We start from the raw sequence: 25813 nt of genomic DNA on the forward strand, positions 1-25813 counted from the left end.
GTGAGAAATATAGACATCAAATTTGAAGTAAATCTTTGTGCTGTTATAATTTTAGAGGATTTCAAGCAGTCACTTGTCTAGACCCAGTAAAAAAAGGGTCATTCAGATACTGGTGTGGAGTAAGTTCTTGTTCATAAAGGATAAGATGCAAATGTCTCTTCGGGCTTGCACAATAAAAAGTTAACATGTTTTTTTTCTTACACCATTTCGTGGTCAATAGCAAAAGTGTGCAGATTACGTGGACGAAAACTAGTTTAAAGAAAAGCAACAATCATTAGGGAAAGGAAAAACCAGGTAAGCTATTCTTCACAATTCACATTAATTACAACAGAAAGATGTGTGTTTAATATCTCACACACACAATGCGAGTGAAGCGGCCATTTCATGAAACTTTAAGCAAAGTCTACGAATGCATTCTAAAAGAACTTCAGTTACTGCTAATAGGAAATACTTAAGCCAAAGGAAATACTTAAGCCGTAATATGATATAATGATCCAAAATCCGAAGTCTCATTTACGACATATCGAACCCCGATTAAAGGCTAATCATTTACATACATACGTACATATATACTTTATGCATTATTTCTTCCTCGACGAGCACGTTTGTGTCATTTGGCCAAGTCTTGCCCGAACAGTTATTTAGCAGCTGGCTGTCATTTTAATCGGCCACGTTTTAACCTCAGCTGTCAGCTCGGCTAAAGCGCCGCTTTTGTCGCCGTTTCCATCGCCTTCGATCTGCGGCTGGATGTCATTACCAAATTCAAGCAAAGTGCTGTCAAAAGATAATTACCGTTTTAGCTTTTGCACAGACAACCAAATGACGCCAACGCAACAACAACAACAACAACAACAACAGCAACAACAACAACAACAACGTTGAAACCAGTTTGTGTTGTTGTCGTGTTTTTGGTACATTTCAATAAAACCACTAAAATTGTTGATTAATTTGCAAGCTTTTGATACAGAAGTTGATTTTGTTAGCTTGCAACAGAAAAGCAGCCGACTGACAGATACCCTGTGTTTGTCCGCAATCAAATTTTATTAGTTGTTAATTTAAATACTTTGATTCGGATTGGGCCCTATTTATCGATTATCTGCTTTTTAGAAACGTTTTTTACTGTTGTTTTTTGTATGACTTATATACAGTATAGAGCCAGATTTTTATTGTCATCTTGATTCTTATTGGATAAACCATTCGGATAACAAGGATAACTTATGATGCTTTTTGTGACCTGCTTTGCAGACATGTAAAATGCCTGTACACATTTTTGTAATATATATTCGATAATATATTTTTATTTAAGGGAGTTTTTTTGACTGTCCACAGTCCAACATTTTACTGCAACTTCTTTTGGGTCTAGTATTCAGAACTTCAAAGCAACTGAAAGCAATTGAAAAGTAACTTCAACTTAACTCACTGACTGACTGACTGACTGAGTGACTAGACTAAGTGACTAAGTGACGAGCTAGAAAGCTGAAATTTGCACTGCATGCAGTTGCATGTTAAGCCCGGGTTTCGGGAAATTCCACCCGCAAGAGTGGAAAAATGGCGGAAAAAATGTTTAAATGCACCTTTTTTGCTTACCATTCGATTGGCCTCAAATTCATTTCCATTTTTGTTGAAATTCATTTGAGGGGTGTTTCACGCTTTTCGAAAAACGTACTCCTTGGTGGAAATGGGAGTCAAAGTTGGGTTACGTGTCGTGCTCAAATTCATTTCGAAAGATCTATGCAAAAAATGCTTTGAGACATTTTTCACAATTTTCGCTGAATCCAAGTTTTCTCAGTGGAAGAGATTTACGGGATAAGTTGTAACTTTTGCTTCAAACTCCTACACAAGAACTGAATTAATACGTGCTTACGTTCCCCGCGCAACTGGAAATTTGGAGGAAAATCTGCTCATGTTTTATTGTGAATTATAGGTTTCAAACTTATTTTCAAACATCTTTTAGAAAATTTAATTGTTACGTTTCTTGCAAAATTCAATGCTCTTGGAAAGTGCGGTTCAAAGGTTTATTAAACGAAGGTTTATTTTACCGCTTCAATATTCTCACAACAAGACTACATTTTGTTCCTTATTCGATGCACTTTAAACGTATCTTTTAATAGAAGCTGAGATCAAGATGGTTCGGGTAGATATCAATTTTGTATAAAAGAAAGCAGCCAAAAAAAAAAAAATTACTTTAAATGAAAATTTAAATCAAAATATTGTTTTAATCATTTTAGGGCTCCAAGGCAAGGTTTCAGCCCTATTGCATACTTAGTACGGACTTTTATGGCTAAATTAAGCCGAGATTATGGCTAAATTAAGAACTGACAACATTCACTAGTATCTTCTGGTATTTGACTTTCAAAAGTGTCAGCTGGGAATCTTGTAGAGTAGATTTTGAAATCGAAACTCAAACGTTTCTCTTCAGCCTCACTTACAACAACAAATTGACAGGCTACTGGAAAAGTCGAAACACACACACACACACACTCATACACACACACACATAGATACGTGTATTGTGTATGCCTGTCTGCCACGATTAGTGGCAACAACTGGCAGCTCCTAAAAGCAACTTTATTGGCAAATGGGGCGAAGACGTGCATCATTTTATTATAGCATTTTTTAAGCACACGTCTGTACATATATGTGTATATACTATACATGGATAGGTATATATATTATTTTATTTTGTTGTTGTTGTTGTTGTTGTTGTTTTTTGCGCTCATGTGCGCGGCGCGTACAATTATTAATTTGATACGATATAATTGACATGTTGGCGATGCCAAAAGGAAGCACTAACATGAAGCCGGAGCTGGCAACGAGCTAAGCCAGAGCGACGCATATTAACGCCACACGTCTGTGGCCAGAGACCGGGCCACGACCGGGACGGACACTGGATCTTGTCCACGTCCCGTCCACATTCACGTCTTCGTCGGCTGTCTGTCCGCCTGGCTGGCTGGCTGGCAGGCAGGCGTGTAAATTGTTTTTACTTAATCGTTGCAGACACAAACGCACATGTTGCTTGCAACAGCATTTGCCGCTTGGTTGTTGGCTCTTGGCTCTTGGCTCTTAGCTGTTGGTAGTTGGCAGTTGGCAGTTGCCAGTTGGCGGTTGGCAGTTGCCGCTTGGCCGATCTCCTCTGATATCTCTGTGGCTCGCTTTTGGTAATTGCAGTTGGGCCTGTGCTTCTGTGTTACCTGCATAACCAGCGCCAATCTTTAGACGTTCGTAGAAAATTGTTATTGGTAGCTAACTTGTTGCTGTTGGCCAACTTAGTCGGTCAGACATGCAAATTCGTGTGTGTGTGTGTGTGTGTGTTGTCTAATGTTAGTTGTTTGTTATTTTTTATGCAAATTTTCGTGTTACTTTTCTTGTTTTCCTTTTGACAAATTGTCTGTTAGACTTAATGATGGAGCGTACGAGTAGTTTGAAACGTTTATGCGCATAATTGTGCGCTTATGCAGCCGTCTTCTCCATCTACGCCAGACAACTGACAATATGATACATATGTTATATGCAGCTATTCTTATGTGGCCAGCCATTGAAGGAGTTGTAAAATGTAAATGTTATGGAGTATGCCATTTGTTTGTTATTTGTTTGCCGCATATTAAATAAAAAAACCTCCTTGACTTGTCAGGTTCAATATCGTGTATGGAAAGAGTCTGCCGCAGGAGGCACTTATTTAAATGTCTTCCTTTTTTAAGCTACAGCTAATTTGTATAATTTGGTAATTTTCTTTGAATGATCAAGTCGCCTGTCTGCAGCACGTTCCCCTTGCTGGACTCAAATTGAAAACAAGTACTGGGAGCGGAGCTGCCCACTGATTAAAAGCGATCGCTTTAAGTATAATGTGGACGAGGAGCAGCGAGTGTTGCGATCTGTGAGTGAAATAAATGGCTGCATAAAATTTTGTAACCATAATTTGGTTGAGCACACGAAACAGATGAAGGAGAGTAAATTGTTTTATCAGTCGATAGTTTGTTGGCCTGGCCTTGTTGTTGCTTGATTTGGTTACGCCCCTTACCCGGCTGCCTGCCGACCCTGCATCTAGATACATGGCTAATAATCAGGCAGACGGAAATGTGTCTGTAGGCACAAAGTGTGGCCATTAAGCGATACATTATAATTAACTGAACAAGCCAAGGCGAAACGCGTGGAGTGAAAGGAAGTGGAGTCAAGCCAAGTCCAGTTCCGAACGGAATGCAGCTGCCAACGGAAATTGTTGATAAGAGTCGTATATAGTATGATAACATCATCAATAGTCTTGCCTGGGGTCTATACAATTATATAAATTATATGCAGCAGTTGTGTTCGTTTAAAATTAAATTAGTATAATGCCATTTTCTGCTGCTCTCCCTTTGTTGGGTTACACCTAAAGTCTATAATCTGTCGGCTATACCAACTTGTTCATAATTGCCAGTTTTTCACCGTCCTAGTCACACCATATCGCATGCTTTGTCGGCTTCTGCTCATCGCTTCTTACTATATGTCCACTAATTATATAGTTCACCTTGCTGGCGCATCTGCCAGTCAAAACACTTTGCCAGGGGGTGAAGATTTTGATGATGATGCAATCAATTCATCTGCCAAAACGCTACTTTTCTGCTACACAACTTTAAATAATAATTGCTTCAATTTAAATTATCCATCATTTGACAAGTCAAGGTGTTCACACTACATCCTACTGAAAGACTTTTCATTTATGAGGACTTGCTGGAGCTGTCAGTAAAAAGTGAGCTTTGCTTAGGAGTTTTTGCTCATCTATTATGAACATGGTGAACCTCTTAATCACCTTGTTTTTGTAAGATATCTTTAAAATCAACAATAAAGAGTGGTCTTATCTGCGGTGCCCGATTAGGAGATACCCTGACCCTAGTGTAAAGATGATCTTACTAGGTTCCAGCTTCCTTCTACGACAGCCCAGCATCTTGCCTTGTCCCCAAACTTTGAGTAATACTTCGACAATTTACTTCGGGACTTCTTGTCCGTTCTGTATCAATTTAGATGCCAAATGTTTGTAAATAGAAAAGTTTTTTCGTGGAGGGCGGGGCGTGAGGGCGTATGGGAAAAGTGAAATATTCGGCATCTGTTTCGAAAGTCTCCAGATATGCTGAAAAACCAGTATTACAAGCCTGATCCAAGAACAAAGAAAAAAATTTCTAAAATTTCAAGTATCTACATCTAATGAATCTAAGATCGAACTATTATTCATGCAGATGGACGGCCGTTCGGATTGATAGAAAGACAGACAGACGGACATGTCAAGATTGTCTTGGCTTTTAATGCTAATTGAGATTAAGTGCACTTGATGGGGAACCCATTTTCAACTTTTGACCGAATATACATATGGAAGCTATATGAAAAGTTAAACAAAGTCATGCAGACGGATCGATAGACAAAGTATCTGGGCATCATCCTAGATAAGCGTCTGACTTGTAGGCCACAATATTGTGCAATACATCCAAATTCACCCTGCTGTGTAAGAGAGCAGCATTCAACGATGTCATCGTGCCCTCATGGAGATACCGAGCCCAGATTTGGGTAATGGCCGCTTTTTTGAAACGTAAACGGGTTCAGAATAAAGCTCTGCGGCTTATTACTGATTGTAATTGGGACGTACACGGTTCGAAGCTTCACTGTAACCTGAATCTGGAAACTGTAAAGCTCCAAATCAATTGCTACACTAGTCGATGTATCGATCGGTTGCAGACAGATGCGAGCAGACTAGTCTGACCTCTCTCTGAAGCTTGTCCCATCACCGGGCTGAAAAGCTGTCAACACCTTACCCTGTTGCAATAATAACATGTGAAAGTGCTGTCTGACTATGGGATACCCTGAACACTGAGTCGGGAGCTCCGGACTATGGGATACCCTGAACCCTCTTCTTCCAACATCAAATGCATATATATATTCGATTTATTATTTACCGAAATTGCCCAAAAAACAGGATATCGATATCGATTTTTATCGATTGCTTGGAAACGGAGTAAGTTATTGATTATGGGAAACAAATTCGATCTGCGCAGGCACTAGGAGCACCTACATCTAAAATTTCAAGTATTTAGCTCTTATAGGTTCTGAGATCCTTGCGTTCATACATACGGACAGACGGACAGACAGAGAGACGGACATGGCTAGGTCGACTCGGCTATTGGTGCTGATCAAGAATATATATACTTTATGGGGTCGGAGATGCTTCCTTCTGCCGTAGTCAAACTTTCAATGATCGTGATTAGATGAAAGTAATTATCTTGGTTAATATCTTGTATGCCAATATTATATATATATAAAAATATTATTATTTTTATTTTGATCAGCGCTTTGAGATCTTATATAATATTTTGTGTCAATATTCGCCGGGTCTTAGGTGTTATTAGCTGAGATTGTGTAAGAGCTTAATTAATTAATTTGTGCTAGTAAGTTTTTGTACTCGGGTTCTGATTCTTTTTAGTCTTCTTGTGGATGCTTATATTATATGAAAATGCTTATATTCATTTGGTTGTGAAACTTAGGGCAATAATGATTGATGTACCATTTGAATCATATTAGCTTTGGGTTATAATTGATCTTTCTGAAAGGCTTATTTTCGACTTTTTTCTAACTCTGGCTTATCAAAAATCATTAGCAGCAAGAAAAATGACTAAAACAAAAGGTAAAGTGTGTAATTTTTATGGCCACACACCACACACACACACCGACACCAGCTATGCTTATACACACACACACATACACACACATTCACACTCGCAGAGGTAACACAATTTAACACCGCCGCCAATGTAGCCATCAGGCGGCATGCAATGTTCGGCTAACGAGCAAAAACAACTACAACAACAACAACAACAACAATAACAAGAAGAACAAGCATTACTGCCCCTGCCGCCGTTGTGGTAATCAATTTTAAAATTTATGACAAAATTTGCAGCTTTAAATTATGCCATTAAGCACGGCATGTAACTCATATCGTCAGGCGGCGTCGCGTTGGCTTGAAACAAGAAAAAGCTGAAGGAGAAACATGTTAACTGCTTTCTTGCAACTGTGTGTGTGTGTGTTATTGTTGATGTGTAGGTGTATGTGTGTGTGTGTGTGTGTGTGCCTGTGCATGCAATGGCGTTTGCATTATACGCTCGTATTTCGCCACATTCAACAACGCGGCAGACTTGACGGGTGCCATAACTCATGCCCCGATGCCGGAGCCAGTTGAGAGTCCGACTCGGACTCCGAGTCCGAGTCTCTCTGTATGTGTGTGTGTGTATGATGGAGACGGAGCAGCAGTTGTTGCAATTACAACTGGACACCACATGCTACAGCTGCCATGTGCTCATGTCTGCCATGTGTGTGTGTGTGGAGTGTGAGTGTGTGAGTGTGTCGGCGTGTGTGTTAAATATTGCAATTTATCACGCAAATGCGTTTTTCAATTTTAACATGCCGCCAGGCATCATAAAAACGTTACAAACCTACAATATGAGCCAACACACACATACATAGATGACAGCAACAACAATAATACTAGGGGAATGGGTGGAAGGGGTTCCGTTGTATACCCCACAAAAGGGAAGTGGCCAGTCCCATAGATCTAAAGCACCACACGCTGCCCACGTTGATGACGGCTCACGTATCGTTTATACACAAAATGTGGAAAAAGAGGGGAAACGAAGTGGAAATGGGTAGACACAGCTGGGGAGCTAACTTGGAAGCCAAGGTGTACGGCTGGCTGATGAGAGATGGTTGATGGAACACGAGAAGTGCATTCGCCAATGTTGCAGCAGCTTAACTTTAAATAGTCAAAAGTGCCTCAGATGACGTCTACGAGATGGCCACGAATCAGACACGCAATGCTCAATCCATGGAGACCTTATAGTTGGCCAAAAAGTTGAAAAGCCCCGTTGGGTTTTATCATAAAGGTTGCTTAATTGACCGTCTTTTATTTACAGTACTATTAAAGAAAGCATGCCTGACCCATAATTCCATCACGCAATGTGCAATATTTAAATTGTATAAAACAATGCAATATATACATATAATAATATGATTTTAATATATATACTTATTTAATATATATACTTATTTATGTTAAAAATATTTTCTTTCTACACAGAGTGAAAAATTAAGAATTTCGTACTTGCATCAAGTAAAGCCGGTCATAAAAGTGAGATATGACCGGTAACACTTGATTTAAGTATGAAATTCTTATTTCAAGTACATCTTTTTAAGTACGAAAATACTTAGTTGTTACGTTTTTCAGCCTTATTATGCTCAATTTAAAAATAGAATAGTATTGAATCACGTCTTAATCATTCCTAGTATAAGAACAATATGTTCTTAATCCAATCCAAGTTTGAACTTTAGTTCATATAAATCTTGATTCAAGAGCTCACGCTCTTAAATCATATTAAATTTATTACTCAAAATACTTGTTTTAATCACATTTTGGTCAATATACATATGTGACTCTACGAGCGCCCAATTTCTTAAGATAATTTGCACTTTTCGAATTGCAAAACATTGTTTATCGATCTTTGGAGGAGCAGCTAATTAGTCTGCACTGATATATATTTTACACTATCTGCCGAGTATTTGCTGAAAGTTTTCAGTCGAGAAATCGTCATGATACTCTTTAAAAGTCAACTAATGGGCTATCAGCATGAAACGTGGCTATCGCTAAATTAAAAGCTCTGATAATTGCGAATTGCTAGCGTAACAAAGTTCGGCTCTATCTTGAGATAATGGGAGATGAAGTATAAACTTCAAAGTTGGCTGTCAGTGTGACACGTGCGGTATATATACGACACATGATGCGTCTATGCGTTACACAATTCGTGACAAAATTAAAATACACTCAGACGAGGGTATAAACATGCAGTTTATGCTATTGCCCGAAAAGGTGCACTCAATTAATAGTTGATTTGCTTTACAAGGCCCAATTAGCTATGCACAGTTCGCCTCAGCTCGGCTCGGCTTGGCTCGGCATCAATGTCTATCAGACTCTTGCCCCTTTTGGCATTTGAAAATGTTAATAACAGCCATGGATATGGACAGAGGACACGCCAGTATGGTAACGATGTTGTTAACGTGGCCGAGTCCATGCGCTAGCCGGGGCACTTGTCATCTGGTTGTTCAACTGTCGATTGGCCAGAGAGACATTCGTTGCAGATAGCGGTCTAAATAGCTGGCCATGTTGAGGCTGGTTGCGCTGCCATTTAATCTTGCAGTCAGCGCCTGGGGCTCGAGTGTGTGGCGTCCATTAGGTTATTCGCAATTTGCAAATCAAATCAACGACATTCGTTTAAAATGCGATTCATTTCATTGGTCTTGAGATAACGACCTAATAGACTCCGACTTTGAGTGCTTGCATGCGATCTTGTAGATTAATAAATAATAAGCGATAAGAAAATGGTTCATCTAAAAGTTTATATTATTCAGTTTACTTTGGCTATTCAGAAATCTGATCTCATGATTTCTAAACAACGGGTGTGGCAATGATGACTAAATACTTTGCAGTCGGAAAGACATCTCATTTTAAAATATATTATATATTTTGTTTTATAAGTCGAGATCAGTTATCGCCTAAACGAAAACAAAACAATCATGAACGTACAAATATGTATGAATGTATGTATGTATGTATGTGTGTGCATGTACATTGATACATCAGGGGCGTCACTAATGAAGTTTGTTATAAAATTTTATGACGCTCTTAAAATATTGTATTTTAATGATTAGCTAAAACAGCCCGAGGCGTCAGTTAATGTATTCGCACTAAATGTAAAGTGGGCGACGAATTTGCATTCAAATATCATTAATAAACATCTTAAATAATTATACTTATTAATACGTTAAAGCAACCTAAAATATTTTTCACATTCAAATTTGGTTACGTTTTCGAATTTACTAACAAAAATATTTTGCACATTTACAACTATCTAAAATTTCCTTATAAATAATCAGGCAAAACTACGCGTGGATATTACGAAAAGTGTGAATTCGAGGTGTTCAATTGAATTTGAGCAATGACTAATGAAAATTAGTTTGAGACCGAACTTCAGTCAGGAGAAAAAGTCTTCTTTGTAGAGATTAACAATAAATATTGCAAACTACAAACACTGAAGAATTGTGTGTATAAAATAATCACACAAAAATACGCGTGGATTCTATGAAAAGTATACAACATCCCTAATGAATTTGGGCAATGACTAATGAAAATGAGTTTGAGACCGAGCTTCAGTCAGAAGCCACAGTTTTCTATATAGAGATTATTGATAGATATGGCAAACTATAAACACTAGAAGATTGTGTGTACATATATAAAGTCGCATTTATTTGGCATAGCTTAATTTGATGAATTAGCCAAATTCACAACTTGACAGTCAATTTTGAAAGACTAACAAAATCTTCGAGGCGTGAATTAAATAAATATTCATTTTCGCTAGCATATTGCTTATTGATAAATTTAAATATTAAATTACCGCAATATTTAATGTCAACAAATTTCGCAAATGTCGTAAAGTTTCATACGGAATTTTTATGCGCAACGCAATGAACTACGCGTTTTGTTATTTCGTTTCGATATATTGTTGGATATTTATTTATAAGAAGCGGCATAATTTTGGACAAATTGAAATGTGTTAATATGAAGCGCTATGCATAATTTATAATTTTTAATGCAACCAAGAAGTAAGAACTAATGAGACAAGATAAACAGAATAAGGCAAGAGGTTACGACTTGTTTTTTGTTTTTATATAAACTAACATCCATGATCCAACTGTCAAGAGCCATTTGAATTTAGCTAAAATATCAGAGCTGTTTCAAAATTTATGTTAATTTATAGCGAATTGTAAATAAGTGGCAAGGCTCACGATTTTGCTTTGCAAGCAAGCGAACAATAGATTTAATATTTTATGAACTTAAGTTTATTGTGGATTTCGAATTAGTTTGTCGTGCCTTTGACTTGATCACATTTAGTTCAATGCAAGAGTCATTCGGCATTGTTGCCTTTTGTGATTGAATACATTTTATTGCTTTGTATTCAATCAAATTAGATAACAATGAATATGATTTGTGTCGCTTTTGATGTGCACAATGAAAATTAATGCGGAAGCTTACACAATGAATTTCATGGCGGCAAAGCTAATAAAAAATATACGAGTATTATTTAAATTGATTTACATGCTCCTAATGGGCTCTTATCCAATGTTTTTTTTTAATATTGGGTTTTTATTAGGCTGCTTCTTGTACTCAACATAATCTTTTCAATCCTTGTGAAGGAAATTTTAATTTTGTCATGAAAGAAAACACAAAATATCTATATAAATATATTTTCTTCAAGATATCTTGACTAACCAGTGCATACGATATAGCTCAATAGAAAAGAGTCGGCTGATAAATTATTTTTTTAAAGTATCTTGAAAGTATCTTTACTTTTTCAAAGTATCTTCACCAAACTCAGCAACTACAAGCTTTACCATTCTCTTTGAATACCTGCGCAACCATAAGCCATTCCTTTATATTTAACGGCTGAGTTTTGGAACCTGGGACTTTAGAAAGCATCCACTTTTGTAATTGTAATGAAGGATATCCACAGAATGTTATACCTTAGCATTTATAAATTTAGATTTTCATCCGTAAAGTGCACTTTTGACACTTCAGCGAAGAGAACAATAATTTGGTCACGATATGTGAACTCATTGTATTTTGGAAGGTGACGATAACCTGAGCTTATAAGCCCATGTCCAAATGTCGTTTGGTTTAATGAGAACTAACGATCGGTCGTAAAACGAGTTTCTTAATGTCTATGAATTTTTGACAAAAAAAAAAAAACAAATACCATAACTTAATTTATGGATTATGGTGCTAAGCCATCATAAGATTTCATTTCGATAGTTCTGGTTTTAATGATATATGTTTAATTTTTTTTGTTTTCAAAATGGGGTGCAGTTGCTATTTATACTCATTTAGAAGGTAGCTTAGGCAGGAAATGTACCATATTTCACATTGGCAGGCATAGAGAATGTGTATTAGGACAACTTACTCTTTTTATTCCAGCCAGAATCGGTTGAAGTGCAATTTGACAAGCAAATTTGTTATATGTCTGCCTGTCTGTCATATTTTTCTTAGATGATGTAAGCTGACAACTTTGTATACCAACTGTCCAACTAAAACCGATTTAAAGGCGAATTCATTTTTGCGGGCGAAATTTGCCGAATCGCTGAGATATGTATTCATTAAGTCCTTATGTGGAGCTTTTAAAATAAGTTTGATGCAAATCAAACTAGACTTTGATCTTCTTTAAATCACATTTGTTCAAAGCAGACTTCGATTCTGCGAAAAATTTGAAACACATCTCAAGTGGTTTTTCATATAGTTCCCAGGCAATGAATTTGAAAACTAAATCTTCGACCTCCATTTCCAACAAGGAGGAATGCGCTTTTCGAAAAGTGTGAAACACCTCACAAATGAATTTTGAGCAAAGATCTTTGAAAATGAGTTTGAAGCCGACCGGATTGTAAACAAAGAAGTTTCATACAAAGGTTATTTGCGATTTTTCCATACATGCAAATGAAATTTCCCAGCTATAGAGATGGACAGAAAGGTAAAATTATAAACAGCAAGTTTTCATTTTGTATCGTCGTTAGTCTTTCACCTGTATTGAGGGTATTTAATCAACAGTCTTTTCCTCTGATGAATGATTAAGTGGTTTTATGCTAATTACTTAGATGTTGCGGATTGCATGAGCCATTTAATTTATTTTATAGTTTTGTTGATGGAATGTTGGGTATTTGATTTGTATTATCCGTGCTGACCATCATCATATTTTAGTTGATTGCTTTGCATAATTTTCAATGCGGTCAAATTAATTAGCGTGGGCTGTTGTAGCTCTTGTTTCTGTTTGCTGTTTGTTGTTCGTGTTGTTGCTGGTGTGTTAACAATTTATTTATGTAAAGTTAATTCGGTGCCAATGCAAGAGTTGTGGCTTATAAATGTAGCTGTCAGTTGTCATAATTTATAGAATAACTGTCAGTGCCGAAACACCTCCGAACACGATTTCCCATTGCTGCTGCCGTTGCCTTGGTCCAAAAGAGGCCCGAAATGTATCGTAATCATAGCGTCAACATTTTTGATTTATGCACACAGTTTATTTCTCAAACAAATTTTTTTTTTTTTTGGGCACGCTCTTAAGCTCATGGGAGCCCCAGAGCAGACGGCGGGCTGCACTCAATGGCAATAACAGTTAACAGAGGCCCGTGGAGCCAACCTGGGTAGCTAGTCTGGCGGATAGGTGAGGCCCAATGGCTGTGCTAGTAACTTCCAGTTACGCGACAGTTGATTATGATTAAGTGCCAAGCCAAAAGCCATAGCTGAATATCATATTCCGTGTTTTGTCATAAATAATATTAATACACTTGCAAAATAAGCATACGTCGACTAGTAAATGTTTCTATTTAGATGCAAAAGAATCTCTTTGAGAAGCGTTACAAAAATGTGTCTTTAAGTGGTAAAACTAATAGGTGTTACCTCCATTAACTTGCAATATAATAGCTCAAAATATGTATCTAAAAATTATATATACATGTTTAATAAACGAGCAACATGTTAAGTTTGTAATAGGATAACATGCTCTCACTTTTATAATCTGAACTCATTGGAAATAGGTAAAAATGGTAAAGCTTTTTCGTGCCAATGTATATAACATGCATAAATTATATATGTTCAGTATCTGTCGGACGGAGATGTCCGGATGAACACGTCGCCCTCAGAGGCTTTAAGAGTTAGAGTCTTCATAAATCATCGATAACTTGCCCCGTTTGCATGTAATCTTTGAAAACTAATAGCAAAATCCTAATTTTTTAAAATATATCGAAAATTGATTTGGTATGTGGACTTTTCGTATGGTACATACATTTTCAGAACTTTTTTTCTCTATTGCTTGGAAATCTCATCACGATCGGACAATATTCACCGAACTATTCAAGAAAACATTTCGCATATTTAAGCAGCAAACAGTGTGTGTACCTTTGTGTATGTATGTGTGTTTAGGGTATCTCTTAGTTGGTCACTCACGACAGAAGCACTCTTGTTTTATTTCTTTTCTACTTTTATTTTTTTTTTAGGGTATTTACAATTCTTTATGCAACAGCCAGCAGACCCATTTCTTATTTATTAAACAATGCACAAATTGTTTAGTCTAAAACCAGCTTTGTTGTTACGGAAACAGACAAAGCGGAAGTTGTATGCAAATGCTTGTGCAATTGTCACATCTCTCTTCAGCTCCCAACTCTCGCACCCTTTTTCTATCATATTTTGGAAATATCTGTTCATCCAATCGCCATACAGTCGTATAGGGTTTTGTGCAAACACAAATCAAAGTCAAATGGCATACATAAATCAATCAATCGTATTATTGACAGGCAGTCTGAGTGCGGCAAACTGATTGACGAGCTTTGTCTTGGAAACCTTGTAGAAAAATGAAAATGAAGTATTTAGAAAACATTCCCAAAAGTTGTATCAGAATAATTTTTGAGACTGCAACTTTTAAGATACATCTTAGTTTATTTGTTTTATCAAGTTTAAAGTGCGTTAAAACTAAATTGATATTATTTCATGAGTTGTTTGTTATCGTAAAAGGTTTGTTATTTATTAGAGAACTTTTTTGTATATAAATTATCCAGTTTCTGGCTGTGCTTTCAGAAGGTATTTTAGTTTTGTAATATATAGTGTATTCTGGAAACCTTAACCTTAACATTGAAGACATGTGTAAAGTCCATCGAAAAAATAACCAAAACCAAGACCTATTAACTACTTCACTTTAGTTAACGGTGAATGGGTGCTTTCTAAGAAATTAAATTCGAAAGTGTAGCAAAAATTGCAAAAAACGTTTGTTAGATAAATGTATTCTTTCCAGATGTTCAGCGTCTTTGAAGCAAATTGGTATCGAAAATTTGGTCGATGGTTTCGGGCTTAATGTGTGTTTTTTGGTCATTTTGGAAATTAAATCTACAGCTGTGGAAAAAGGTTGAATGAAAATTTATGTTTACCATCCGATCCGCCGCTAAGTAATTCTTAAAGATTTTTGTAAAAATTAATTATATACAATCAAAAGAATGTTTATTTTCTTATGTTCAAAATGGGCGAAATCTATGGAAAATAGGTGGATAATTTTTAATAAAATTTAGATGGAAAAACTTGGACAGATCAAAAGCGGGAATCACCAGTTAGTGTTTCATAAATGTTATTGCAATGCTATTGCAAATATCTGAGATCAATTTGTGCCCCTATTAACCAGTTCACTTAAGAATCTGGCACTGTTTGTCATTTGTTTGCACTCATTAGCTGGCATAGTTAATGGCCAGTCTCACAAGTCGTCCAATTCACGGCCTGCCCACACCTCAATTTGTGTGCTCATTGAGCAATGAAGAAAAATGTTAATTTCAAAATTCCCCAACGGACACATTTGCCGTTTCCCACCACCCACAACAATATTCACGCTCGATTAATAAATTAAATTGAAAGACACACGAATAGAAATTCAGATTCAAGAGTGAAATGGGTAAATAGTGGCCAAATTATATTCTACGAAAAATGTCGCGACACGCTAATAAAAATATATATATATATATTTACGTATACGTATATATAAATAGATTATTTTACTGTTGACTTGATTTATGCTTGCTCGAAAGACATGAATCTAGAGGTTTGTGTGAGTATATTCGGGCTTGTGTATTAGCCGCCCGCTAATAAAAATTAATTTGAAAATACTTTTCCTCATGGTATGAGGAACAACGGCGATGGCGTTGTTGAAAAGCTTAAGATTCTTATTTATTTGTTTTTCAAATATGTGTTTTTGTACACATTACTTCACTCTGCCTAAATTTAAACATAAATGCTAAGTATGAGATGTGCCTTATTTATGAGCTAAGCGACTAGAATTTCCTATTCTTAACAAAAAACAAAACAAAATTCAAATTAGCCTCAATGCATTCACATATTTAACCCTGCGGATTATTAGTTGATGAAATACAAAGTATTTAGTGTTCTTGATTTATGAATATTGCGGCATTATTTTCTTAAGATATGAGTTCATGTCAAGTCAAAATACTTTTCAAAATCCTCAAAACATTTAATGGGTACAGAAGCTGCTCTTATTTATCGTAAGTAAATACTCCAGCGAGTTCTCGGATGAATAGAGGGCGAATAATGTTTTATTAAGTCTTCTTTTTTGAAATATTTAACTGACTTTTGGTGTTAATGCATATCTTTCCGAATGGAGAAGTAGTCTACTTTAAAGCCGAGTAACATTTTGATTTGACAATATTTTATTGCCAAATAGTTTGTTGCGGATTACGGGGGGATTATTTACGATTCCCTTGGGAACTATTTTAAGTGCGTATTATTCGTGTTAAATATGTTTAAATCTATCATGTAGAATATTTTTTTAAATCTTAAGAAATATTTTATGATATGATGTTCGTCGTACACATACATATATATTCTTATATATATAATTTTGGGGGAGGTATATGTGGGGAGAGATCAGGTTGGAATTTCTATGCCCACACACAAAAGCCATAAACAACTTAAGTGAAACCGTTGGGGGCCATTAAGTAAAATCCGCCTGCTTATTTGAAACACAAACAGCTGTGCCAACAATTTGTCAGCTATGAATTTATATGCATAGAGAGACACGCATATGACAAGGTTTATATTAAAAACAAATGAAAATCTCTCTCTCTATCTCTCTCTATATATAAGTATATATGCTAGCACTCAAATAATGTCTGGAAAAGACATTTTCATTATTTTTTACTCAAACAAATTGGGCAGTCCACAGACATTAAGAGTCTTAACCTCCGCACACAATAAAATCATTTTCTGAGTGATGTTTTGATGGCCAAATATTTGTGTCACATAAATTTCGGTTACCCCTTTTTGACAGCGCAGCGCAAAAAAAAAAGGCCACACGTCGCCGCAGATCAAAGAAACTGGGGGCCATTTTGATTGTCTTGCGCTATAAATAATGTTGAAATGTTATGTTTTATGATTTGTTGCTAGTGACATAAGTAATTAATTTTGACATTTGTGCTAACAGCTTATAATAAAACGTTTAAAAAATACACGACTTTTATTTCAAGTACCACAAGATTTGATCTTCTTGGGAAAACAAAATCATACAAACTTTATTTGCGTGCCTTAATAACTTTCGAAAGTTCAAAAATCTTCAGTATACTTTTGTAGGAGGCATTAACATGTCGAAGGTGATTTCTACGATCCAATGGAGGTTATATATTCCGCCTTCCAATCACAATTTCAATATGCTCCTTAGATGTATATTGATATAAAGCAAGAACTCATAAGATCTGCAAATCATATACATAGAAGGGTATTTAGTCTTCGGCGTGCAACAGCTACTTGTTCATTCTTTTTTTTTAAGGATTTTAGAAATTGCATATGCCAGTGAAATAATTTGATGCATTCCTTAAAAAAGTGAAAATATTTTGCAATTTGAATGCCTTACATTATTTAGCATTTTCCTCACAGGTCAACAATTTTTCACCATGACTACAGTAAATTATTCAAATGGAATTGCTAAAATATGCGTAGTGTGTGCAGGTTTTTTTGAAAAAATCGTAAATTTATTTGTAGTTCCAACGAATGCATATACAAATTATAAATGCTGACAGACAATTGAGTTTTGTTTGTGGACAGCCTTTAGTTGCATCTGTGCAAAAATGATTTGAATTTCAATAATTTATGTATGCGCAAAATACTTAAGGGCCGATAGATACAACAAAGAGCATATCGAGGGAAATTTAATTTTTTTTGCAAGCATATGTGACAAATGCGCAAAATGAAGGTTGCACTAGAGAGGTTTTGCAGCATTTTTATACCCTGAACCCATTAAAAATGGTTATACGGGTTTATCGTATTTGTGCAAAATCCAAATGTATGTAACAGGCAGAAGGAAGTATCTCCGACCCCATAAAGTTTATATATTCTTGATCAGCATCAATAGCCGAGTCGATCTAGCCATGTCCGTCTGTCTGTCTGCCATAAATTTCGTCTGTCCGTATGTATGAACGCAAGGATATAAGAACCTTGACTTAAACTTTTAGATCGAGCTCGAGTTTTTTTCCGATAATCGATAACTTACTCCGTTTCCAAGCAATCGATAAAAATCCATATCGATATCCTGTTTTTTGGGCAATTTTGGTAAATAATAAGAGCTAGAGTCACCAAACTTGACATATAGCTTCTAAAATAGATAGCTTTTAAATGCATTTGATGTTGGAAGAAGAGGGTTCAGGGTATCCCCTAGTCGGGAGCTACCGACGAGAACCACTTGTTTAATATTGGAGTTGTAGTCTGAGATTAATGAACGCCCGACTAATCGCAGGAAATCTCTGTTAAACATAATAACAAGTTCGCTTGGCTTGACTGTGTTTTATCTGTAAAAGCCTAATGAAGCTTAACCATCTAAAGATTATGACGCCCCAGCTCAGTGCAATTCCTAAGGCTATTGTACAATTGACCAGATATACTTAGAAATCTTGCTGCGACAGGCAGCTTGAAAGTGTAAGCTCCGATTTTGCAGTCGTTTTTGCTGATTTTGTAGCGTAAGACAAACAATAAAATTAAATAATTACAAGTCGTGAGTGAATTTCACGCGAAACCAAATACTGATGCACACAAGTTGATAATGCCAAAGCCCAGAGACACAGAATCAGACACCAGGCCCAGAAGCACAGACAGACCGACCACAGAATCGGACACACACACACACACACACACACACACAAATATATACCCCGCTGTAGGAGAAAAGAGCTGGCATGGACTATTCGAAATATGCGCAACGGATGCCGATGCCAATGCCGATGCCGATGCCGATGCCGATGCCTTGACCAGTGGACAAACAAAGCCCGTTTTATATCGATGACAATGTCGCCAAATAAGTGCCAACAACAGAGCCAGTCCTGGGACACTAAAATCAGACCGAAAGAGCCCGAAGAGCAGACAATATCTAAAAAGCACGCACTAACACGGCAACAGTGGATGGCGATGTGACCACCGCATTGGAGCGCATTGCCGGCATAAAAGGAACCCACCAAATTCCAGGAACATGTTAAACGATGTCGAGCATTTAGAAAGAGTAATGTACATGGTATGTCGTGCGGCCCCGCCTCTTTCGCCTTTTTATTAGCATCATATCAATGCATATTCGAGTATAAAATTGATGATAAACTTGAAACACAACTTCTTACAAGTGCATTATTGGGGATTAAGGAACTTTTAACTAATATTCTAGGTCTCTATGCCAGTTTTGGGAAATTTACTACTGTCATTTATTATACGAGAGATGAATTAGAGAATTACCAAAATTATAATTTTATAGCAATTATTTATGGTAATACAATGTAAGCTAGTTGATATCTTAATTTCTGATCTAATGTCTGTGTTAAAACTGCATTTTTACATTATAAAGAAAAATAATTTACAGACACGTTCTACAAGCGTAATTGACTGTTGTGTTAGACACTCCTGAGTACTACTTGAGTATTAAGAACTTATTGCATTCGTTTGACTCCAGCTCCAGTTCAATAATAAAATGCAATTACCAACACATGCTATCTGCAATGTCTGTTGGTGCGTAACTCACTTAATTGATTACAAATTAATAATGCATTTAATTAGCACGCTCGTTGCATTTTATTTGCTTTAATTAAATGATAGCAATGCTTTAGCAATGCAAACATTGAAATAAATTAAATTGAATAGCAAGCTGTATAAATAAACACACGTTAGGTCAGCTCCAAGCTCAAACAACCTGATTTATGTACGAGTGCCAGCTGAAATAAATTGTTGGACTCATAGTTAGATACAATAGATCTGGATAATGCATGCTCTTGACTCTTTTAATATATAATTCTCAGCCCCAAATTCTAGAATCATCAATTCACTATGTTATAACCGCATTGACAACCTCCTCCCTCTGCTCTTCACAGTCTGATGGACGAGTTTTCCTTGAAGGGCCAGCATTGTGGGATGTTCCCTGCCGCCGCCCCCCTGGTCACCTGCAGCACGTTGTTGGTTAATAAATTATGGGTCGAAGCCAAAGCTGACTGCAGCTGCTGATGAGTAACCTTCCGCCTGCTTCTTCCACTAACTCTACTGTAATAAATCAAAGGCAGTTCGTCTGCAACTGTCTGCCGTTCTGTCAGACTCTAAAGCCAGCCATTCTGCCAGTATGCCAGTCTAGAAGTCCTTCCTGATGGCTACTCACCTGAGTGCGGTTGCAGCCTGCACTTGTAAGCGATGTGAATTTATGCATGGTTTCACATTTCTTCGAGTTATCATTTGTTACCTAAATTATGCATGTTGAGTGGCAGTTTTTGCTGGGGAATTACTTCAGACGATTAGCCCTGGGTAAAGCGGTCAGCATTCGGTATTCAACATTCGGCATTGCTCGCAACAGTCCCTCCATATAGAACATGTACAAATGTACATACATTCATACGTATGTGCTCGAGCATATTGTGTGTGCTTGCTGTCAGTTACCAATTATGGACCTGTGCTCACTTTAGAGATGTACGCGTGACGGATTTTTCAGTCACGACATGCCAAAATCATTGCAAAATGTTGCTACAATAGTTTTTATACATAAGCTCATTTTTTTTTCAAAATAATGTGTGTACTCTATGACTAAATTCTCTGATTTTCTGTCTTCAAATTTTATATATTCATTTTGTACCGCCTCTCAAATGACATTTTTAGATATATGTATATTCAAATATCAGTCAGATCGAACAAAAATTCAAATACGACATTCATAAAAAATGTATCAGTTGAGTGATGCTGAAAGCTCACAGTTAGCGAAGGAATAAATAATTTAGCTTTCCGGATTTCAGTCAGTCAGTTAGTCAGGGACTGTGGGCTACATATAGTTACAAAATTGGTTTAAGTTTTTGTTGACTGAACAATCGTGTTACATGTTCACATGTTGTTCTAGTCTGTATTTTATGATGAGTATCTTGATAGAGATTATAAAATCTAGAGATGTTAAATAAATTCAAAATAGTTATACGCCTTGCGTATATAATAAATTCTCTGAAAGATCTTTGCGCTGGAAGTCGATCGGCTGGAACGCAAAAAAGTTTTATACAAATGTTATTCCCGAATTTTCCACACTTACGGGTGGAATTTCCCGTCTACACTAACTACAGTGAATACTTCAGGGCTGTGCGTCAAGGGCAATAAGTCAACAAGTCAGTCTGTCTATCAGGACAAACAGTTTTATATATAGAGACATTCGACATGAAGACTATTATTTAGATACCTCGCCCTAATGCTAACTCACGCATATGTCCTGTTCAGGGATGTCCAGCAGTTCGGATTTGGAAACTGTTACTGGCACGATCGAACTGGCCTTACGCCCATCTCTAAATTGCAAGCATTGCAGTTTAGAAATGAATTTGAAGTATCTGTGTATACCAAGAGGTAATCAGTTGTGTTTTGTGTGGGATTAAAGTCGCACATATGCATTATTTCAATTATGTAAATTGCCAAAATATCATGACAATCAAGAAATAATCTCACTGATAGATTACCCGCATGAAGCTATAGTATATTATAATTATGCAGCTCGTGACTAATTTGCAAATTGTAATTTCAATATTAGAGTCTCGCATGGGCATTCAAAATGACCGCAAATTGTTTACAAATTTTGCCATTTATTTTAAATCATTTTACCAGATTAGTTTGCGACGCTTTCGCATTTGCCATAGAACTTGTTGGGGGTTTATAATTTATATTATAAATCTTGACATGCAAATGCGAATTTTCGCTTGTAAATGCAAATTAGATGGATTTTCATAGTTTTGAGAAACGACAACATTTTTCGCAGGTAATAATCATAAATTGTGAATACACCATTCTTAATTTAGTTACTTATACTCAACATTTATTTGGCACTTTGTTGAATTTAAAGCTTGCTTGGCATTTATCTATTTATTATTCAGAATTCTTCTACTAGAAATTACGTTTCTACCTATTCAATGGGTAATGGGTAAAGGGAATAACTTGGATTATTTAAAATAAAAATTTAAGTAACATAAAAATATTTCCAAACTGTATATGCAATACACTTACTTACTGACCCTACTTACTAAATGTTGATATATCTAGATCTGATAAGTTTTGAATTATGCTCCAAAAACCAAGTCCAATGTGTTATTATACATATTTTATAAAAGTGACGAGATATGGTCAAAATTGACAAATCTGTTGTTGCGTATTTTCATATTGACGGAAAAACAGGGAGGGAGGGCTAAATCGACTCAGCTTTATGGAATGGAACATGGAGATGCCTCCTTCTGTCTGTTACGTACATTTTCACCAATCATTACTTATAATTCTTTACCATTTTGAATGTCTGTCTTAATTCTGTCAATATACTTTGTTTAATAACATCTTTGATTCTTAAACGATATTGAGGGAAATTTCTAAAGTTGATCTTATTATATCAAAGGAATTCATATCTTGGCAAAAAAACATGCGTGAGAAGTATCCAAAAAAATCGACATACTTTATCAGCATAGACTAAAAGAGAAGCAAAATGTCAAAATTGGAGACTCTAGTTTTTATTAGCGTATTATCGACATGATTATGTGTTATCGACTTTTATCGATTACACACAATCGAAATTGCATGTCTATATTTTATAAGGGTTTGATTCTTTCTGCCTTCTCCCTTGCATAAATTTTCATAGAAGAATATTGTCAAAGGGTTCAGGATATAATTATGAGTCTAATATCTATATGCGTATGCATTGATTACGTATTGTTATATAGAATTTAATCTATTTTTATTATTGTTATAAGTATCATAAATAGTTGCAAACTCTCAACTTATGTATCTTTAAATCTGGTTTCTTTAGATTTTTCATGAAATAGGCTTCTTAAAGTAGTTTTAATTGTATTGGATTTTAAGTTTTAAGATTTTATCTTTAAAATTAAAGTAAATTAGGCGGGCACAAAATTAATGGTATACGACAGAAACGACTTTGCTACACAACACAATAATTAAATAGCAGCAATATTATATATATATAAATATGCTGCTTGTTTATATAAATATAAATATGTATATTATATACATAAACAAGCAGCTAACTCAAACGTCTGTGTCAACGATATTTATCATGCTCTTACATTGTCATTAATAATGCCGCTGACTTAAGCAAACTGCGGACTGTGTAGGAGCGCGGGAGGAGAGAAAGCAAGGGGCGGGATACAAAAATGTTGTTGGTGGAGTGGCTGGGAGGAAGGGTAAGAGTTGAGCTGGAACTGCGAGTGAAGTGTACAAATTGCAATATCTATGCAAATTTATAACAAATAATTACTGACAGCAATATTTCATTAATAATTGCAAGTACTGCGCGCACCACACAACATTTTCTAGATAAAATTGCAAAAGCGGCCCATAACCAACTATGTCGGACAGGCACAGGCCGCAGCACAGTGAGGCAATTAAGCTGATGACGTTGATAAAAATCAACAGCAGCCGAGCAGCCGAGCTGCTGCAGCCAGCCTGTTGCTATAATTTATAGCGAACGCGTTGCGGGCACCGAGGAACTTATCTCCATACAATGCCACATACGAGCACAGAAATACGGCGACACATTATTAAAAGTGTTATACCCGTCTCTGTAGAGCATGTCTCGTCGTATCGTATCGTATCGTATCGTATGTAGATGATTTACGATAGCCAACTAACCAAGTGACACCAAGTTTGTCACAATGTATTCATAATTGCACCAGGTTGCCGCAAGTATTTATAAATAATTGTTACATTTCGCATTACTGACCTTGTGCCCTGATCTACTGTTCACCTGCACTCTATTAATCAGTCTGTGAAGCATTAAGATATATTGTTTTCTTTCCAAAATGAAATGAAAATGTCATTTAAATAAAATTCCGTCAGTCTGAAAATATCAGATCAATACTTAAAATTGGATTATGAAAAAAGAAATGTCTAATGTCAGAGTTATCGGATTACATATACTATAACACGTTGGTATAATATTGCATTGAATCAATTCAAGCAGGACTTCCTCTTTGCTTTGCCAAAGGCTCTTAGAGATTTATTGACTCAGTAAGCAGATCACAAATATATCTCATTCGCAACTCTATTCCCTTCAAGATTGGAATCCCGGTCTTTCAGGTTCGATGCTTCAGCAAAAATTGTCACGAAACTCGGCCTAAAGTCTATCTGATCTGGTTTTTCCACCTGCAAATAGACATTTATAAGTTTCACTAAGCTCCTTACTTATCATCAAAATTTGAGCAACAACAAATAATTCATATAGTTGTCATGGGAAGGATCGGCCCATAAGAATGTTCATGTGCGGCAAAATATTCTGTTTTCCAAGATATTTATATCAAATTCAGCATGGACAAGCTTCCCTAATCTCACATATCTGTTTATTTTACAACATATTTTTGTTTGTTAAATACATATAAATGAACGTATTATATGATTAAATATACCTCATTGAGCCTGCACTCTCACCTATCTTAATGTTTCTTAATAAATAGATAGATATAAAGGTACATAGATAGAAACATGAGAATTAATTTGTAAGTTCTTATTACCAAATGTTCATCAAGAGTTACTTAAATTTGGGCATGCATAAGTTCGAACTTTTCGAATGTTTAGCACTTTTTTAGTTGAAAATATAATAATAATATAATATAACATTTTATGCCAACAGTTTTGTGTTGTAGACAAATATTGATGCGGCTCTTTTTTTTCGTAACTTTAAATCTTTTAAGCAGGAGCCAATTAATGTCAAATTATGATAGATTTATAGTTAGCCCGATCGCTTATTGAATTGATCCGAAAGCGCTAGAGCAACTGTCCTGTCCTGTCCTGTCCTGTCCTGTCCTGTGGCAGGCCAATCCCCGTAATGTTCAAACACAATGAGAGGACAATGCCCAAATCGCTGACAGGCGCGCGTGCTACGTGGAACCCATAAAATCGTGGCATATATTGTCGTACCTGAAATTTAAAGGCTACACGACAACACAACCGATGACAGGCTTGTGGGGCTACAGAGAGGCAGTTGGTACAGTGAGGCATAGCATTGGGTGTCAAGCTGCCAGCAAAATTCTTGACAGCATTGCGGGAGATAGAGAGAGAGGGAGAGAGAGAGAGAGAGAGAGTGAAAGAGAGAGATTCTCATATTTAAAATGCACAACGCCGTTGACCAAAGCCGAGAGGCAATTGGCATGAGCCAAAACCCAACTGCTCGGGTGAGGTAGGGGCTTGGAAGAAGACTCCGTGCGTACTCTATGCCAGGTGCCTGGCTGTCGCCCTCTGTGCCCGTGTGTGCCCCTCTGGGGGCCTGTCAAATGGCTTCACGGCGGTCGGCTGTGGCGATTGCGTGCAGTCCGGTCGAGCCAGGTCGTGTGAGCAAGCTCTCGACACCTTCAAGCGGGCATCATCATTACCATCATCATCGATAAATGCATTTGCCAGTTCTGCATACAAACTGTTACTAAATTTATTTATATGTAATGTCCTCTCATGCATATTTAATGTCCACGCATTTCGTTCCGCCAGAAGCGAAACAAGCAAACAAGCACAACAAAGATAAAAAAGCATTTGCTTGCAACCCAGACCCCAGACCCCAGGCCCCAGGCCCCAAGCCCGACCTCAGACACAGCCGTCGTGGCCATTATGCCTTCTCATAAGTAGCCCCAACTTCTGCTGCTTCTGGTTTTCTCTGGCAGCCAAGCAAGTAAGTAGCTGTCTGTGGCTTGT

General features: G+C 36.6%; 1 protein-coding gene and 1 long non-coding RNA gene across 4 annotated transcripts in view; both read left to right on the forward strand.

Annotated features, from left to right (window-relative positions):
• The first annotated feature begins 23 nt into the window (after positions 1-23).
• Positions 24-25813, forward strand: part of noc (no ocelli) — a 142445-nt gene continuing 116655 nt past the window's right edge. The window contains exons 1-2 of one of the 2 annotated variants that reach the window (XM_070208831.1): positions 24-119; positions 221-294. The gene's annotated coding sequence lies outside the window, so the exon portion shown is untranslated. Of the gene's footprint in view, positions 120-204; positions 295-25813 lie in introns of those variants that run through there. The other variant, XM_070208832.1, reaches the window with a different exon arrangement.
• Positions 3528-4334, forward strand: LOC116651446 (uncharacterized). 2 transcript variants are annotated; one of them, XR_004304442.2, is made up of 2 exons: positions 3528-3874; positions 3938-4334. It is a non-coding gene; the product is annotated as an uncharacterized lncRNA (long non-coding RNA). The 2 variants fall into 2 exon arrangements; XR_004304443.2 differs by having other exon boundaries at positions 3965-4334.

Source organism: Drosophila virilis, chromosome 4 (assembly GCF_030788295.1).
Source record: "Drosophila virilis strain 15010-1051.87 chromosome 4, Dvir_AGI_RSII-ME, whole genome shotgun sequence".
Lineage (NCBI taxonomy): Eukaryota > Metazoa > Arthropoda > Insecta > Diptera > Drosophilidae > Drosophila > Drosophila virilis.